Raw genomic sequence first — 18,501 nt, forward strand, 5'->3', positions numbered from 1 at the left:
AAAACCGAGAAAAGCTGTGTTAGACCGGAGGAAAACCAAGATAAGCTAAGTTATAGCAGAGGAACACCAAGAAAAGCGAAGTTAGAGCGGAGGAAAACCATGAAAAGCGGGGTTAGTGTGGAGGAAAACTAAGAAAAGCAGGGTTGGAGCGGAGGAAAACAAAGAAAAGCAAGGTTAGAGCGGAGGAAAACCAAGAAAGCGAAGTTAGAGCGGAGGAAAACCATGAAAAGCCAAGTTAGCGCAAAGGAAAACCAAGAAAAGCGGGGTTAGAGTGGAGGTAAACCAAGAAAAGTGAATTTAGAGCGGATGAAAAGCAAGAAAAGCGGGCATAGAGCGAAGGAAAACCAAGAAAAGCAAGGATAGAGCAGAGGAAAACCAAGAAAAGCTATGTTACAGCAGAGGAAAACCAAGAAAAGTGGGGTTAGAGCGGAGGAAAACCAAGAAAAGTGGGGTTAGAGCGGAGGAAATCAAAGAAAAGCGGGGTAAGAGAGGAGGAAAATCAACAAAAGCTATGTTACAGCAGAGGAAAACCAAGAAAAGTCAGATTAGAGATGAGGAAAACCAAGAAAAGCGATGTTAGAGCGGAGGAAAACCAAGAAAACAAGGTTAGAGCGGAGGAAAACCAAGAAAAGCGAAGTTAGAGAGGGGGAAAACCAAGAAAACAAGGTTAGAGCGGAGGAAAATCAAGAAAAGCGGGGTTAGAGCAGAGAAAAACCAAGAAAAGCGGGGATAGAGCGGAGGAAAACCAAAAAAAGCGTGGTTAGAGCGGAGGAAAACCAAGAAAAGCGAAGTTAGAGCGGAGGAAAACCATGAAAAGCCAAGTTAGCGCAAAGGAAAACCAAGAAAAGTGGGGTTAGAGTGGAGGTAAACCAAGAAAAGTGAACTTAGAGCGGATGAAAAGCAAGAAAAGCGGGCATAGAGCGAAGGAAAACCAAGAAAAGCGGAGATAGATCAGAGGTAAACCAAGAAAAGCTATGTTACAGCAGAGGAAAACCAAGAAAAGTGGGGTTAGAGCGGAGGAAAACCAAGAAAACTGGGGTTAGAGCGGAGGAAAACCAAGAAAAGCGAAGTTAGAGAGGAGGAAAACCAAGAAAACAAGGTTAGAGCGGAGGAAAATCAAGAAAAGCGGGGTTAGAGCTGAGAAAAACCAAGAAAAGCGGGGTTAGAGCGGAGGAAAACCAAAAAAAGCGTGGTTAGAGCGGAGGAAAACCAAGAAAAGCGAAGTTAGAGCGGAGGAAAACCAAGAGAGGCGAAGTAGGAGCGGAGGAAAACCAAGAAAAGCTATGTTACAGCAGAGGAAAACCTTGAAAAGTGAGATTAGAAATGAGGAAAACCAAGAAAAGCGATGTTAGAGCGGAGGAAAACCAAGAAAACAAAGTTAGAGCAGAGGAAAATCAAGAAAAGCGGGGTCAGAGCTGAGAAAAACCAAGAATGGCGGGGTTAGAGCGGAGGAAAACCAAGAAAAGCGACGTTAGTGCGGACGAAAACCAAAAAAAGAGAAGTTAGAGCGAAGGAAAAGCAAGAAAAGCGGGATTACAGCAGAGGAAAACCAAGAAAAGAGGGGTTAGAGCATAGGAAAACCAAGAAAACAAGGTTAGAGTAGAGGAAAATCAAGAAAAGCGGGGTCAGAGCTGAGAAAAACCAAGCGGGGTTAGAGCGGAGGAAAACCAAGAAAAGCGAGATTAGAGCGGAGGAAAAAAAAGAAAAGAGGGGTTAGAGCGGAGGAAAAACAAAAAAAGTGAAGTTAGAGCGGAGGAAACCGAATAATAGCAAAGTTAGAGCGGAGGAGAACCAAGAAAGACGGGGTTAGAGCAAAGGAAAACCAAGAATGGCAGGGTTAGAACGGAGGAAAACCAAGAGAGGCGAAGTAAGAGCGGAGGAAAACCAAGAAAAGTAGGGTTACAACAGAGCAAATCCATGAAAAGCGGGGTTAGAGCGGAGGAAAACCAAGAAAAGCGGGGTTAGAGCGGAGGAAAACCGAGAAAAGCTGTGTTAGACCGGAGGAAAACCAAGATAAGCTAAGTTATAGCAGAGGAACACCAAGAAAAGCGAAGTTAGAGCGGAGGAAAACCATGAAAAGCGGGGTTAGTGTGGAGGAAAACTAAGAAAAGCAGGGTTGGAGCGGAGGAAAACTAAGAAAAGCAAGGTTAGAGCGGAGGAAAACCAAGAAAGCGAAGTTAGAGCGGAGGAAAACCATGAAAAGCCAAGTTAGCGCAAAGGAAAACCAAGAAAAGCGGGGTTAGAGTGGAGGTAAACCAAGAAAATTGAATTTAGAGCGGATGAAAAGCAAGAAAAGCGGGCATAGAGCGAAGGAAAACCAAGAAAAGCGGGGATAGAGCAGAGGAAAACCAAGAAAAGCTATGTTACAGCAGTGGAAAACCAAGAAAAGTGGGGTTAGAGCGGAGGAAAACCAAGAAAAGTGGGGTTAGAGCGGAGGAAATAAAAAAAAAGCGGGGTCAGAGAGGAGGAAAATCAAGAAAAGCTATGTTACAGCAGAGGAAAACCAAGAAAAGTGAGATTAGAGATGAGGAAAACCAAGAAAAGCGATGTTAGAGCGGAGGAAAACCAAGAAAAGACGGGTTAGAGCGGAGGAAAACCAAGAAAAGCGAAGTTAGAGAGGAGGAAAACCAAGAAAACAAGGTTAGAGCGGAGGAAAATCGAGAAAAGCGGGGTTAGAGCTGAGAAAAACCAAGAAAAGCAGGGTTAGAGCGGAGGAAAACCAAAAAAAGCGTGGTTAGAGCGGAGGAAAACCAAGAAAAGCGAAGTTAGAGCGGAGGAAAACCAAGGAAAAAGGGGTTAGAGCGGAGGAAAAACAAAAAAAGTGAAGTTAGTGCGGAGGAAAACGAAGAATAGCGAAGTTAGAACGGAGGAAAACCAAGAAAGACGGGGTTAGAGCGGAGGAAAACCAAGAGAGGCGAAGTTAGAGCGGAGGAAAACCAAGAAAAGCTATGTTACAGCAGAGGAAAACCTTGAAAAGTGAGATTAGAGATGAGGAAAACCAAGAAAAGCGATGTTAGAGCGGAGTAAAACCAAGAAAACAAGGTTAGAGCAGAGGAAAATCAAGAAAAGCGGGGTCAGAGCTGAGAAAAACCAAGAAAAGCGGGGTTAGAGCGGAGGAAAACCAAAAAAAGCGTGGTTAGAGCGGAGGAAAACCAAGAAAAGCGAAGTTAGAGCGGAGGAAAACCAAAAAAAGAGAAGTTAGAGCAAAGGAAAAGCAAGAAAAGCGGGATTACAGCAGAGGAAAACCAAGAAAAGAGGGGTTAGAGCATAGGAAAACCAAGAAAACAAGGTTAGAGCGGAGGAAAATCAAGAAAAGCGGGGTCAGAGCTGAGAAAAACCAAGCGGGGTTAGAGTGGATGAAAACCAAGAAAAGCGAGATTAGAGCGGAGGAAAAAAAAGAAAAGAGGGGTTAGAGCGGAGGAAAAACAAAAAAAGTGAAGTTAGAGCGGAGGAAACCGAATAATAGCGAAGTAAGAGCGGAGGAGAACCAAGAAAGACGGGGTTAGAGCAAAGGAAAACCAAGAATGGCAGGGTTAGAACGGAGGAAAACCAAGAGAGGCGAAGTTAGAGCGGAGGAAAACCAAGAAAAGTAGGGCTACAACAGAGCAAATCCATGAAAAGCGGGGTTAGAGCGGAGGAAAACCAAGAAAAGCGGGGTTGGAGCTGAGGAAAACCGAGAAAAGCTCTGTTAGACCGGAGGAAAACCAAGATAAGCTAAGTTATAGCAGAGGAACACCAAGAAAAGCGAAGTTAGAGCGGAGGAAAACCATGAAAAGCGGGGTTAGTGTGGAGGAAAACTAAGAAAAGCAGGGTTGGAGCGGAGGAAAACTAAGAAAAGCAAGGTTAGAGCGGAGGAAAACCAAGAAAAGCGAAGTTAGAGCGGAGGAAAACCATGAAAAGCCAAGTTAGCGCAAAGGAAAACCAAGAAAAGCGGGGTTAGAGTGGAGGTAAACCAAGAAAAGTGAATTTAGAGCGGATGAAAAGCAAGAAAAGCGGGCATAGAGCGAAGGAAAACCAAGAAAAGCGGAGATAGAGCAGAGGAAAACCAAGAAAAGCTATGTTACAGCAGAGGAAAACCAAGAAAAGTGGGGTTAGAGCGGAGGAAAACCAAGAAAACTGGGGTTAGAGCGGAGGAAATAAAAAAAAAAGCGGGGTCAGAGAGGAGGAAAATCAAGAAAAGCTATGTTACAGCAGAGGAAAACCAAGAAAAGTGAGATTAGAGATGAGGAAAACCAAGAAAAGCGATGTTAGAGCGGAGGAAAACCAAGAAAACAAGGTTAGAGCAGAGGAAAATCAAGAAAAGCGGGGTCAGAGCTGAGAAAAACCAAGAAAAGCGGGGTTAGAGCGGAGGAAAACCAAAAAAAGCGTGGTTAGAGCGGAGGAAACCGAATAATAGCAAAGTTAGAGCGGAGGAGAACCAAGAAAGACGGGGTTAGAGCAAAGGAAAACCAAGAATGGCAGGGTTAGAACGGAGGAAAACCAAGAGAGGCGAAGTAAGAGCGGAGGAAAACCAAGAAAAGTAGGGTTACAACAGAGCAAATCCATGAAAAGCGGGGTTAGAGCGGAGGAAAACCAAGAAAAGCGGGGTTAGAGCGGAGGAAAACCGAGAAAAGCTGTGTTAGACCGGAGGAAAACCAAGATAAGCTAAGTTATAGCAGAGGAACACCAAGAAAAGCGAAGTTAGAGCGGAGGAAAACCATGAAAAGCGGGGTTAGTGTGGAGGAAAACTAAGAAAAGCAGGGTTGGAGCGGAGGAAAACTAAGAAAAGCAAGGTTAGAGCGGAGGAAAACCAAGAAAGCGAAGTTAGAGCGGAGGAAAACCATGAAAAGCCAAGTTAGCGCAAAGGAAAACCAAGAAAAGCGGGGTTAGAGTGGAGGTAAACCAAGAAAATTGAATTTAGAGCGGATGAAAAGCAAGAAAAGCGGGCATAGAGCGAAGGAAAACCAAGAAAAGCGGGGATAGAGCAGAGGAAAACCAAGAAAAGCTATGTTACAGCAGTGGAAAACCAAGAAAAGTGGGGTTAGAGCGGAGGAAAACCAAGAAAAGTGGGGTTAGAGCGGAGGAAATAAAAAAAAAGCGGGGTCAGAGAGGAGGAAAATCAAGAAAAGCTATGTTACAGCAGAGGAAAACCAAGAAAAGTGAGATTAGAGATGAGGAAAACCAAGAAAAGCGATGTTAGAGCGGAGGAAAACCAAGAAAAGACGGGTTAGAGCGGAGGAAAACCAAGAAAAGCGAAGTTAGAGAGGAGGAAAACCAAGAAAACAAGGTTAGAGCGGAGGAAAATCGAGAAAAGCGGGGTTAGAGCTGAGAAAAACCAAGAAAAGCAGGGTTAGAGCGGAGGAAAACCAAAAAAAGCGTGGTTAGAGCGGAGGAAAACCAAGAAAAGCGAAGTTAGAGCGGAGGAAAACCAAGGAAAAAGGGGTTAGAGCGGAGGAAAAACAAAAAAAGTGAAGTTAGTGCGGAGGAAAACGAAGAATAGCGAAGTTAGAACGGAGGAAAACCAAGAAAGACGGGGTTAGAGCGGAGGAAAACCAAGAGAGGCGAAGTTAGAGCGGAGGAAAACCAAGAAAAGCTATGTTACAGCAGAGGAAAACCTTGAAAAGTGAGATTAGAGATGAGGAAAACCAAGAAAAGCGATGTTAGAGCGGAGTAAAACCAAGAAAACAAGGTTAGAGCAGAGGAAAATCAAGAAAAGCGGGGTCAGAGCTGAGAAAAACCAAGAAAAGCGGGGTTAGAGCGGAGGAAAACCAAAAAAAGCGTGGTTAGAGCGGAGGAAAACCAAGAAAAGCGAAGTTAGAGCGGAGGAAAACCAAAAAAAGAGAAGTTAGAGCAAAGGAAAAGCAAGAAAAGCGGGATTACAGCAGAGGAAAACCAAGAAAAGAGGGGTTAGAGCATAGGAAAACCAAGAAAACAAGGTTAGAGCGGAGGAAAATCAAGAAAAGCGGGGTCAGAGCTGAGAAAAACCAAGCGGGGTTAGAGTGGATGAAAACCAAGAAAAGCGAGATTAGAGCGGAGGAAAAAAAAGAAAAGAGGGGTTAGAGCGGAGGAAAAACAAAAAAAGTGAAGTTAGAGCGGAGGAAACCGAATAATAGCGAAGTAAGAGCGGAGGAGAACCAAGAAAGACGGGGTTAGAGCAAAGGAAAACCAAGAATGGCAGGGTTAGAACGGAGGAAAACCAAGAGAGGCGAAGTTAGAGCGGAGGAAAACCAAGAAAAGTAGGGCTACAACAGAGCAAATCCATGAAAAGCGGGGTTAGAGCGGAGGAAAACCAAGAAAAGCGGGGTTGGAGCTGAGGAAAACCGAGAAAAGCTCTGTTAGACCGGAGGAAAACCAAGATAAGCTAAGTTATAGCAGAGGAACACCAAGAAAAGCGAAGTTAGAGCGGAGGAAAACCATGAAAAGCGGGGTTAGTGTGGAGGAAAACTAAGAAAAGCAGGGTTGGAGCGGAGGAAAACTAAGAAAATCAAGGTTAGAGCGGAGGAAAACCAAGAAAAGCGAAGTTAGAGCGGAGGAAAACCATGAAAAGCCAAGTTAGCGCAAAGGAAAACCAAGAAAAGCGGGGTTAGAGTGGAGGTAAACCAAGAAAAGTGAATTTAGAGCGGATGAAAAGCAAGAAAAGCGGGCATAGAGCGAAGGAAAACCAAGAAAAGCGGAGATAGAGCAGAGGAAAACCAAGAAAAGCTATGTTACAGCAGAGGAAAACCAAGAAAAGTGGGGTTAGAGCGGAGGAAAACCAAGAAAACTGGGGTTAGAGCGGAGGAAATAAAAAAAAAAGCGGGGTCAGAGAGGAGGAAAATCAAGAAAAGCTATGTTACAGCAGAGGAAAACCAAGAAAAGTGAGATTAGAGATGAGGAAAACCAAGAAAAGCGATGTTAGAGCGGAGGAAAACCAAGAAAACAAGGTTAGAGCAGAGGAAAATCAAGAAAAGCGGGGTCAGAGCTGAGAAAAACCAAGAAAAGCGGGGTTAGAGCGGAGGAAAACCAAAAAAAGCGTGGTTAGAGCGGAGGAAACCGAATAATAGCAAAGTTAGAGCGGAGGAGAACCAAGAAAGACGGGGTTAGAGCAAAGGAAAACCAAGAATGGCAGGGTTAGAACGGAGGAAAACCAAGAGAGGCGAAGTAAGAGCGGAGGAAAACCAAGAAAAGTAGGGTTACAACAGAGCAAATCCATGAAAAGCGGGGTTAGAGCGGAGGAAAACCAAGAAAAGCGGGGTTAGAGCGGAGGAAAACCGAGAAAAGCTGTGTTAGACCGGAGGAAAACCAAGATAAGCTAAGTTATAGCAGAGGAACACCAAGAAAAGCGAAGTTAGAGCGGAGGAAAACCATGAAAAGCGGGGTTAGTGTGGAGGAAAACTAAGAAAAGCAGGGTTGGAGCGGAGGAAAACTAAGAAAAGCAAGGTTAGAGCGGAGGAAAACCAAGAAAGCGAAGTTAGAGCGGAGGAAAACCATGAAAAGCCAAGTTAGCGCAAAGGAAAACCAAGAAAAGCGGGGTTAGAGTGGAGGTAAACCAAGAAAATTGAATTTAGAGCGGATGAAAAGCAAGAAAAGCGGGCATAGAGCGAAGGAAAACCAAGAAAAGCGGGGATAGAGCAGAGGAAAACCAAGAAAAGCTATGTTACAGCAGTGGAAAACCAAGAAAAGTGGGGTTAGAGCGGAGGAAAACCAAGAAAACTGGGGTTAGAGCGGAGGAAATAAAAAAAAAAGCGGGGTCAGAGAGGAGGAAAATCAAGAAAAGCTATGTTACAGCAGAGGAAAACCAAGAAAAGTGAGATTAGAGATGAGGAAAACCAAGAAAAGCGATGTTAGAGCGGAGGAAAACCAAGAAAACAAGGTTAGAGCGGAGGAAAACCAAGAAAAGCGAAGTTAGAGAGGAGGAAAACCAAGAAAAGCGAGGTTAGAGCGGAGGAAAATCAAGAAAAGCGGGGTTAGAGCTGAGAAAAACCAAGAAAAGCGGGGTTAGAGCGGAGGAAAACCAAAAAAAGCGTGGTTAGAGCGGAGGAAAACCAAAAAAAGAGAAGTTAGAGCGAAGGAAAAGCAAGAAAAGCGGGATTACAGCAGAGGAAAACCAAGAAAAGAGGGGTTAGAGCATAGGAAAACCAAGAAAACAAGGTTAGAGCGGAGGAAAATCAAGAAAAGCGGGGCAAAGCTGAGAAAAACCAAGACAAGCGTTGTTAGAGCGGAGGAAAATCAAGAAAAGCGTGGTTAGAGTGGAGCAAATCTAAGAAAAGCGGGGTTAGAGCGGAGGAAAACCAAGAAAAGCGGGATTAGAGCGGAGGAAAACCAAGAAAAGCGTGGTTAGAGTGGAGGAAAACTAAGAAAAGTGGGGTTAGAGCGGAGGAAAACCAAGAAAAGAGGGGTTAGAGAGGAAGAAAACCAAGAAAAGCAGGGTCAGAGAGAAGGAAAATCAAGAAAAGCTATGTTACAGCAGAGGAAAACCAAGAAAAGAGAGATTAGAGATGAGGAAAACCAAGAAAAGCGATGTTAGAGCGGAGGAAAGCCAAGAAAACAAGGGTAGAGCGGAGGAAAATCAAGAAAAGCGGGGTCAGAGCTGAGAAAAACAGAGCGGGGTTAGAGTGGAAGAAAACCAAGAAAAGAGAGATTAGAGCTGAGGAAAACCAAGGAAAGAGGGGTTAGAGTGGAGGAAAAACAAAAAAAGCGAAGTTAGTGCGGAGAGAAACGAAGAAGAGCGAAGTTAGAGTGGAGGAGAACTAAGGAAGAGAGGGTTAGAGCGGAGGAAAACCAAGAATGGCGGGGTTTGAGCGGAAGAAAACCAAGAGAGGCGAAGTTAGAGCAGAGGAAAACCAAGAAAAGTAGCGTTACAGGAGAGGAAAACCATGAACAGCGGGGCTAGAGTGGAGGAAAACCAAGAAAAGCGGGGTTGGAGCTGAGGAAAACCGAGAAAAGCTGTGTTAGAGCGGAGGAAAACCAAGATAAGTTATAGCAGAGAAACACCAAGAAAAGCGCAGTTAGAGCGGAGGAAAATCATGAAAAGCGGGGTTAGTGTGGAGGAAAACTAAGAAAAGCAGGGTTGGAGCGGAGGAAAACCAAGAAAAGTGGGGTTAGAGCGGAGGAAAAACAAGAAAAGCCAAGTTAGAGCAACGGAAAACCAAGAAAAGACGGGTTAGAGCGGAGGAAAAACAAAAAAAGTGAAGTTAGAGCGGAGGAAACCGAATAATAGCGAAGTTAGAGCGGAGGAGAACCAAGAAAGACGGGGTTAGAGCAAAGGAAAACCAAGAATGGCAGGGTTAGAACGGAGGAAAACCAAGAGAGGCGAAGTTAGAGCGGAGGAAAACCAAGAAAAGTAGGGTTACAACAGAGCAAATCCATGAAAAGCGGGGTTAGAGCGGAGGAAAACCAGGAAAAGCGGGGTTGGAGCTGAGGAAAACCGAGAAAAGCTGTGTTAGACCGGAGGAAAACCAAGATAAGCTAAGTTATAGCAGAGGAACACCAAGAAAAGCGAAGTTAGAGCGGAGGAAAACCATGAAAAGCGGGGTTAGTGTGAAGGAAAACTAAGAAAAGCAGGGTTGGAGCGGAGGAAAACTAAGAAAAGCAAGGTTAGAGCGGAGGAAAACCAAGAAAAGCGAAGTTAGAGCGGAGGAAAACCATGAAAAGCCAAGTTAGCGCAAAGGAAAACCAAGAAAAGCGGGGTTAGAGTGGAGGTAAACCAAGAAAAGTGAATTTAGAGCGGATGAAAAGCAAGAAAAGCGGGCATAGAGCGAAGGAAAACCAAGAAAAGCGGGGATAGAGCAGAGGAAAACCAAGAAAAGCTATGTTACAGCAGAGGAAAACCAAGAAAAGTGGGGTTAGAGCGGAGGAAAACCAAGAAAAGTGGGGTTAGAGCGGAGGAAATCAAAGAAAAGCGGGGTCAGAGAGGAGGAAAAACAAGAAAAGCTATGTTACAGCAGAGGAAAACCAAGAAAAGTGAGATTAGAGATGAGGAAAACCAAGAAAAGCGATGTTAGAGCGGAGGAAAACCAAGAAAACAAGGTTAGAGCGGAGGAAAACCAAGAAAAGCAAAGTTAGAGAGGAGGAAAACCAAGAAAACAGGGTTAGAGCAGAGGAAAATCGAGAAAAGCGGGGTTAGAGCTGAGAAAAACCAAGAAAAGCGGGGTTAGAGCGGAGGAAAACCAAGAAAAGCGTGGTTAGAGCGGAGGAAAACCAGGGAAAAAGGGGTTAGAGCGGAGGAAAAACAAAAAAAGTGAAGTTAGTGCGGAGGAAAACGAAGAATAGCGAAGTTAGAACGGAGGAAAACCAAGAAAGACGGGGTTAGAGCGGAGGAAAACCAAGAGAGGCGAAGTTAGAGCGGAGGAAATCCAAGAAAAGCTATGTTACAGCAGAGGAAAACCTTGAAAAGTGAGATTAGAGATGAGGAAAGCCAAGAAAAGCGATGTTAGAGCGGAGGAAAACTAAGAAAACAAGGTTAGAGCAGAGGAAAATCAAGAAAAGTGGGGTCAGAGCTGAGAAAAACCAAGAATGGCGGGGTTAGAGCGGAGGAAAACCAAGAAAAGCGAAGTTAGAGCGGACGAAAACCAAAAAAAGAGAAGTTAGAGCGAAGGAAAAGCAAGAAAAGCGGGATTACAGCAGAGGAAAACCAAGAAAAGAGGGGTTAGAGCATAGGAAAACCAAGAAAACAAGGTTAGAGCGGAGGAAAATCAAGAAAAGCGGGGTCAGAGCTGAGAAAAACCAAGCGGGGTTAGAGTGGATGAAAACCAAGGAAAGCGAGATTAGAGCGGAGGAAAAAAAAGAAAAGAGGGGTTAGACCGGAGGAAAAACAAAAAAAGTGAAGTTAGAGCGGAGGAAACCGAATAATAGCAAAGTTAGAGCGGAGGAGAACCAAGAAAGACGGGGTTAGAGCAAAGGAAAACGAAGAATGGCAGGGTTAGAACGGAGGAAAACCAAGAGAGGCGAAGTTAGAGCGGAGGAAAACCAAGAAAAGTAGGGTTACAACAGAGCAAATCCATGAAAAGCGGGGTTAGAGCGGAGGAAAACCAAGAAAAGCGGGGTTGGAGCTGAGGAAAACCGAGAAAAGCTCTGTTAGACCGGAGGAAAACCAAGATAAGCTAAGTTATAGCAGAGGAACACCAAGAAAAGCGAAGTTAGAGCGGAGGAAAACCATGAAAAGCGGGGTTAGTGTGGAGGAAAACTAAGAAAAGCAGGGTTGGAGCGGAGGAAAACCAAGAAAAGTGGGGTTAGAGCGGAGGAAATCAAAGAAAAGCGGGGTCAGAGAGGAGGAAAATCAACAAAAGCTATGTTACAGCAGAGGAAAACCAATAAAAGTGAGATTAGAGATGAGGAAAACCAAGAAAAGCGAAGTTAGAGCGGAGGAAAACCATGAAAAGCCATGTTAGCGCAAAGGAAAACCAAGAAAAGCGGGGTTAGAGTGGAGGTAAACCAAGAAAAGTGAATTTAGAGCGGATGAAAAGCAAGAAAAGCGGGTATAGAGCGAAGGAAAACCAAGAAAAGCGGGGATAGAGCAGAGGAAAACCAAGAAAAGCTATGTTACAGCAGAGGAAAACCAAGAAAAGTGGGGTTAGAGCGGAGGAAAACCAAGAAAAGTGGGGTTAGAGCGGAGGAAATCAAAGAAAAGCGGGGTCAGAGAGGAGGAAAATCAAGAAAAGCTATGTTACAGCAGAGGAAAACCAAGAAAAGTGAGATTAGAGATGAGGAAAACCAAGAAAAGCGATGTTAGAGCGGAGGAAAACCAAGAAAACAAGGTTAGAGCGGAGGAAAACCAAGAAAAGCGAAGTTAGAGAGGAGGAAAACCAAGAAAACAAGGTTAGAGCGGAGGAAAATCAAGAAAAGCGGGGTTAGAGCAGAGAAAAACCAAGAAAAGCGGGGTTAGAGCAGAGGAAAACCAAAAAAAGCGTGGTTAGAGCGGAGGAAAACCAAGAAAAGCGAAGTTAGAGCGGAGGAAAACCATGAAAAGCCAAGTTAGCGCAAAGGAAAACCAAGAAAAGTGGGGTAATCGGTGGAGGTAAACCAAGAAAAGTGAATTTAGAGCGGATGAAAAGCAAGAAAAGCGGGCATAGAGCGAAGGAAAACCAAGAAAAGCGGAGATAGAGCAGAGGAAAACTAAGAAAAGCTATGTTACAGCAGAGGAAAACCAAGAAAAGTGGGGTTAGAGCGGAGGAAAACCAAGAAAAGTGGGGTTAGAGCGGAGGAAATCCAAGAAAAGCGGGGTCAGAGAGGAGGAAAATCAAGAAAAGCTATGTTAGAGCAGAGGAAAACCAAGAAAATTGAGATTAGAGATGAGGAAAACCAAGAAAAGCTAAGTTAGAGCGGAGGGAAACCAAGAAAAAAAGGTTAGAGCGGAGGAAAATCAAGAAAAGCGGGGTCAGAGCTGAGAAAAACCAAGAATGGCGGGGTTAGAGCGGAGGAAAACCAAGAAAAACGAAGTTAGAGCGGACGAAAACCAAAAAAAAGAGAAGTTAGAGCGAAGGAAAAGCAAGAAAAGCGGGATTACAGCAGAGCAAAACCAAGAAAAGAGGGGTTAGAGCGGAGGAAAACCAAGAAAAGCGGGGTTGGAGCTGAGGAAAACCGAGAAAAGCTGTGTTAGACCGGAGGAAAACCAAGATAAGCTAAGTTATAGCAGAGGAACACCAAGAAAAGCGAAGTTAGAGCGGAGGAAAACCATGAAAAGCGGGGTTAGTGTGGAGGAAAACTAAGAAAAGCAGGGTTGGAGCGGAGGAAAACTAAGAAAAGCAAGGTTAGAGCGGAGGAAAACCAAGAAAGCGAAGTTAGTGTGGAGGAAAACCATGAAAAGCCAAGTTAGCGCAAAGGAAAACCAAGAAAAGCGGGGTTAGAGTGGAGGTAAACCAAGAAAAGTGAATTTAGAGCGGATGAAAAGCAAGAAAAGCGGGCATAGAGCGAAGGAAAACCAAGAAAAGCAAGGATAGAGCAGAGGAAAACCAAGAAAAGCTATGTTACAGCAGAGGAAAACCAAGAAAAGTGGGGTTAGAGCGGAGGAAAACCAAGAAAAGTGGGGTTAGAGCGGAGGAAATCAAAGAAAAGCGGGGTCAGAGAGGAGGAAAAACAAGAAAAGCTATGTTACAGCAGAGGAAAACCAAGAAAAGTGAGATTAGAGATGAGGAAAACCAAGAAAAGCGATGTTAGAGCGGAGGAAAACCAAGAAAACAAGGTTAGAGCGGAGGAAAACCAAGAAAAGCAAAGTTAGAGAGGAGGAAAACCAAGAAAACAGGGTTAGAGCAGAGGAAAATCGAGAAAAGCGGGGTTAGAGCTGAGAAAAACCAAGAAAAGCGGGGTTAGAGCGGAGGAAAACCAAGAAAAGCGTGGTTAGAGCGGAGGAAAACCAGGGAAAAAGGGGTTAGAGCGGAGGAAAAACAAAAAAAGTGAAGTTAGTGCGGAGGAAAACGAAGAATAGCGAAGTTAGAACGGAGGAAAACCAAGAAAGACGGGGTTAGAGCGGAGGAAAACCAAGAGAGGCGAAGTTAGAGCGGAGGAAATCCAAGAAAAGCTATGTTACAGCAGAGGAAAACCTTGAAAAGTGAGATTAGAGATGAGGAAAGCCAAGAAAAGCGATGTTAGAGCGGAGGAAAACTAAGAAAACAAGGTTAGAGCAGAGGAAAATCAAGAAAAGTGGGGTCAGAGCTGAGAAAAACCAAGAATGGCGGGGTTAGAGCGGAGGAAAACCAAGAAAAGCGAAGTTAGAGCGGACGAAAACCAAAAAAAGAGAAGTTAGAGCGAAGGAAAAGCAAGAAAAGCGGGATTACAGCAGAGGAAAACCAAGAAAAGAGGGGTTAGAGCATAGGAAAACCAAGAAAACAAGGTTAGAGCGGAGGAAAATCAAGAAAAGCGGGGTCAGAGCTGAGAAAAACCAAGCGGGGTTAGAGTGGATGAAAACCAAGGAAAGCGAGATTAGAGCGGAGGAAAAAAAAGAAAAGAGGGGTTAGACCGGAGGAAAAACAAAAAAAGTGAAGTTAGAGCGGAGGAAACCGAATAATAGCAAAGTTAGAGCGGAGGAGAACCAAGAAAGACGGGGTTAGAGCAAAGGAAAACGAAGAATGGCAGGGTTAGAACGGAGGAAAACCAAGAGAGGCGAAGTTAGAGCGGAGGAAAACCAAGAAAAGTAGGGTTACAACAGAGCAAATCCATGAAAAGCGGGGTTAGAGCGGAGGAAAACCAAGAAAAGCGGGGTTGGAGCTGAGGAAAACCGAGAAAAGCTCTGTTAGACCGGAGGAAAACCAAGATAAGCTAAGTTATAGCAGAGGAACACCAAGAAAAGCGAAGTTAGAGCGGAGGAAAACCATGAAAAGCGGGGTTAGTGTGGAGGAAAACTAAGAAAAGCAGGGTTGGAGCGGAGGAAAACCAAGAAAAGTGGGGTTAGAGCGGAGGAAATCAAAGAAAAGCGGGGTCAGAGAGGAGGAAAATCAACAAAAGCTATGTTACAGCAGAGGAAAACCAATAAAAGTGAGATTAGAGATGAGGAAAACCAAGAAAAGCGAAGTTAGAGCGGAGGAAAACCATGAAAAGCCATGTTAGCGCAAAGGAAAACCAAGAAAAGCGGGGTTAGAGTGGAGGTAAACCAAGAAAAGTGAATTTAGAGCGGATGAAAAGCAAGAAAAGCGGGTATAGAGCGAAGGAAAACCAAGAAAAGCGGGGATAGAGCAGAGGAAAACCAAGAAAAGCTATGTTACAGCAGAGGAAAACCAAGAAAAGTGGGGTTAGAGCGGAGGAAAACCAAGAAAAGTGGGGTTAGAGCGGAGGAAATCAAAGAAAAGCGGGGTCAGAGAGGAGGAAAATCAAGAAAAGCTATGTTACAGCAGAGGAAAACCAAGAAAAGTGAGATTAGAGATGAGGAAAACCAAGAAAAGCGATGTTAGAGCGGAGGAAAACCAAGAAAACAAGGTTAGAGCGGAGGAAAACCAAGAAAAGCGAAGTTAGAGAGGAGGAAAACCAAGAAAACAAGGTTAGAGCGGAGGAAAATCAAGAAAAGCGGGGTTAGAGCAGAGAAAAACCAAGAAAAGCGGGGTTAGAGCAGAGGAAAACCAAAAAAAGCGTGGTTAGAGCGGAGGAAAACCAAGAAAAGCGAAGTTAGAGCGGAGGAAAACCATGAAAAGCCAAGTTAGCGCAAAGGAAAACCAAGAAAAGTGGGGTAATCGGTGGAGGTAAACCAAGAAAAGTGAATTTAGAGCGGATGAAAAGCAAGAAAAGCGGGCATAGAGCGAAGGAAAACCAAGAAAAGCGGAGATAGAGCAGAGGAAAACTAAGAAAAGCTATGTTACAGCAGAGGAAAACCAAGAAAAGTGGGGTTAGAGCGGAGGAAAACCAAGAAAAGTGGGGTTAGAGCGGAGGAAATCCAAGAAAAGCGGGGTCAGAGAGGAGGAAAATCAAGAAAAGCTATGTTAGAGCAGAGGAAAACCAAGAAAATTGAGATTAGAGATGAGGAAAACCAAGAAAAGCTAAGTTAGAGCGGAGGGAAACCAAGAAAAAAAGGTTAGAGCGGAGGAAAATCAAGAAAAGCGGGGTCAGAGCTGAGAAAAACCAAGAATGGCGGGGTTAGAGCGGAGGAAAACCAAGAAAAACGAAGTTAGAGCGGACGAAAACCAAAAAAAAGAGAAGTTAGAGCGAAGGAAAAGCAAGAAAAGCGGGATTACAGCAGAGCAAAACCAAGAAAAGAGGGGTTAGAGCGGAGGAAAACCAAGAAAAGCGGGGTTGGAGCTGAGGAAAACCGAGAAAAGCTGTGTTAGACCGGAGGAAAACCAAGATAAGCTAAGTTATAGCAGAGGAACACCAAGAAAAGCGAAGTTAGAGCGGAGGAAAACCATGAAAAGCGGGGTTAGTGTGGAGGAAAACTAAGAAAAGCAGGGTTGGAGCGGAGGAAAACTAAGAAAAGCAAGGTTAGAGCGGAGGAAAACCAAGAAAGCGAAGTTAGTGTGGAGGAAAACCATGAAAAGCCAAGTTAGCGCAAAGGAAAACCAAGAAAAGCGGGGTTAGAGTGGAGGTAAACCAAGAAAAGTGAATTTAGAGCGGATGAAAAGCAAGAAAAGCGGGCATAGAGCGAAGGAAAACCAAGAAAAGCAAGGATAGAGCAGAGGAAAACCAAGAAAAGCTATGTTACAGCAGAGGAAAACCAAGAAAAGTGGGGTTAGAGCGGAGGAAAACCAAGAAAAGTGGGGTTAGAGCGGAGGAAATCAAAGAAAAGCGGGGTAAGAGAGGAGGAAAATCAAGAAAAGCTATGTTACAGCAGAGGAAAACCAAGAAAAGTCAGATTAGAGATGAGGAAAACCAAGAAAAGCGATGTTAGAGCGGAGGAAAACCAAGAAAACAAGGTTAGAGCGGAGGAAAACCAAGAAAAGCGAAGTTAGAGAGGGGGAAAACCAAGAAAACAAGGTTAGAGCGGAGGAAAATCAAGAAAAGCGGGGTTAGAGCAGAGAAAAACCAAGAAAAGCGGGGATAGAGCGGAGGAAAACCAAAAAAAGCGTGGTTAGAGCGGAGGAAAACCAAGAAAAGCGAAGTTACAGCGGAGGAAAACCATGAAAAGCCAAGTTAGCGCAAAGGAAAACCAAGAAAAGTGGGGTTAGAGTGGAGGTAAACCAAGAAAAGTGAATTTAGAGCGGATGAAAAGCAAGAAAAGCGGGCATAGAGCGAAGGAAAACCAAGAAAAGCGGAGATAGATCAGAGGTAAACCAAGAAAAGCTATGTTACAGCAGAGGAAAACCAAGAAAAGTGGGGTTAGAGCGGAGGAAAACCAAGAAAACTGGGGTTAGAGCGGAGGAAATCAAAGAAAAGCGGGGTCAGAGAGGAGAAAAATCAAGAAAAGCTATGTTACAGCAGAGTAAAACCAAGAAAAGTGAGATTAGAGATGAGGAAAACCAAGAAAAGCGATGTTAGAGCGGAGGAAAACCAAGAAAACAAGGTTAGAGCGGAGGAAAACCAAGAAAAGCGAAGTTAGAGAGGAGGAAAACCAAGAAAACAAGGTTAGAGCGGAGGAAAATCAAGAAAAGCGGGGTTAGAGCTGAGAAAAACCAAGAAAAGCGGGGTTAGAGCGGAGGAAAACCAAAAAAAGCGTGGTTAGAGCGGAGGAAAACCAAGAAAAGCGAAGTTAGAGCGGAGGAAAACCAAGGAAAAAGGGGTTAGAGCGGAGGAAAAACAAAAAAAGTGAAGTTAGTGCGGAGGAAAACGAAGAATAGCGAAGTTAGAACGGAGGAAAACCAAGAAAGACGGGGTTAGAGCGGAGGAAAACCAAGAGAGGCAAAGTAGGAGCGGAGGAAAACCAAGAAAAGCTATGTTACAGCAGAGGAAAACCTTGAAAAGTGAGATCAGAGATGAGGAAAACCAAGAAAAGCGATGTTAGAGCGGAGGAAAACCAAGAAAACAAAGTTAGAGCAGAGGAAAATCAAGAAAAGCGGGGTCAGAGCTGAGAAAAACCAAGAATGGCGGGGTTAGAGCGGAGGAAAACCAAGAAAAGCGACGTTAGTGCGGACGAAAACCAAAAAAAGAGAAGTTAGAGCGAAGGAAAAGCAAGAAAAGTGGGATTACAGCAGAGGAAAACCAAGAAAAGAGGGGTTAGAGCATAGAAAAACCAAGAAAACAAGGTTAGAGTGGAGGAAAATCAAGAAAAGCGGGGTCAGAGCTGAGAAAAACCAAGCGGGGTTAGAGTGGATGAAAACCAAGAAAAGCGAGATTAGAGCGGAGGAAAAAAAAGAAAAGAGGGGTTAGAGCGGAGGAAAAACAAAAAAAGTGAAGTTAGAGCGGAGGAAACCGAATAATAGCAAAGTTAGAGCGGAGGAGAACCAAGAAAGACGGGGTTAGAGCAAAGGAAAACCAAGAATGGCAGGGTTAGAACGGAGGAAAACCAAGAGAGGCGAAGTTAGAGCGGAGGAAAACCAAGAAAAGTAGGGTTACAACAGAGCAAATCCATGAAAAGCGGGGTTAGAGCGGAGGAAAACCAAGAAAAGCGTGGTTAGAGCGGAGGAAAACCGAGAAAAGCTGTGTTAGACCGGAGGAAAACCAAGATAAGCTAAGTTATAGCAGAGGAACACCAAGAAAAGCGAAGTTAGAGCGGAGGAAAACCATGAAAAGCGGGGTTAGTGTGGAGGAAAACTAAGAAAAGCAGGGTTGGAGCGGAGGAAAACTAAGAAAAGCAAGGTTAGAGCGGAGGAAAACCAAGAAAGCGAAGTTAGAGCGGAGGAAAACCATGAAAAGCCAAGTTAGCGCAAAGGAAAACCAAGAAAAGCGGGGTTAGAGTGGAGGTAAACCAAGAAAAGTGAATTTAGAGCGGATGAAAAGCAAGAAAAGCGGGCATAGAGCGAAGGAAAACCAAGAAAAGCGGGGATAGAGCAGAGGAAAACCAAGAAAAGCTATGTTACAGCAGAGGAAAACCAAGAAAAGTGGGGTTAGAGCGGAGGAAAACCAAGAAAAGTGGGGTTAGAGCGGAGGAAATAAAAAAAAAGCGGGGTCAGAGAGGAGGAAAATAAAGAAAAGCTATGTTACAGCAGAGGAAAACCAAGAAAAGTGAGATTAGAGATGAGGAAAACCAAG

Source organism: Coturnix japonica, chromosome 4 (genome assembly GCF_054131305.1).
Source record: "Coturnix japonica strain WE chromosome 4, WE-NBRP24, whole genome shotgun sequence".
NCBI lineage: Eukaryota > Metazoa > Chordata > Aves > Galliformes > Phasianidae > Coturnix > Coturnix japonica.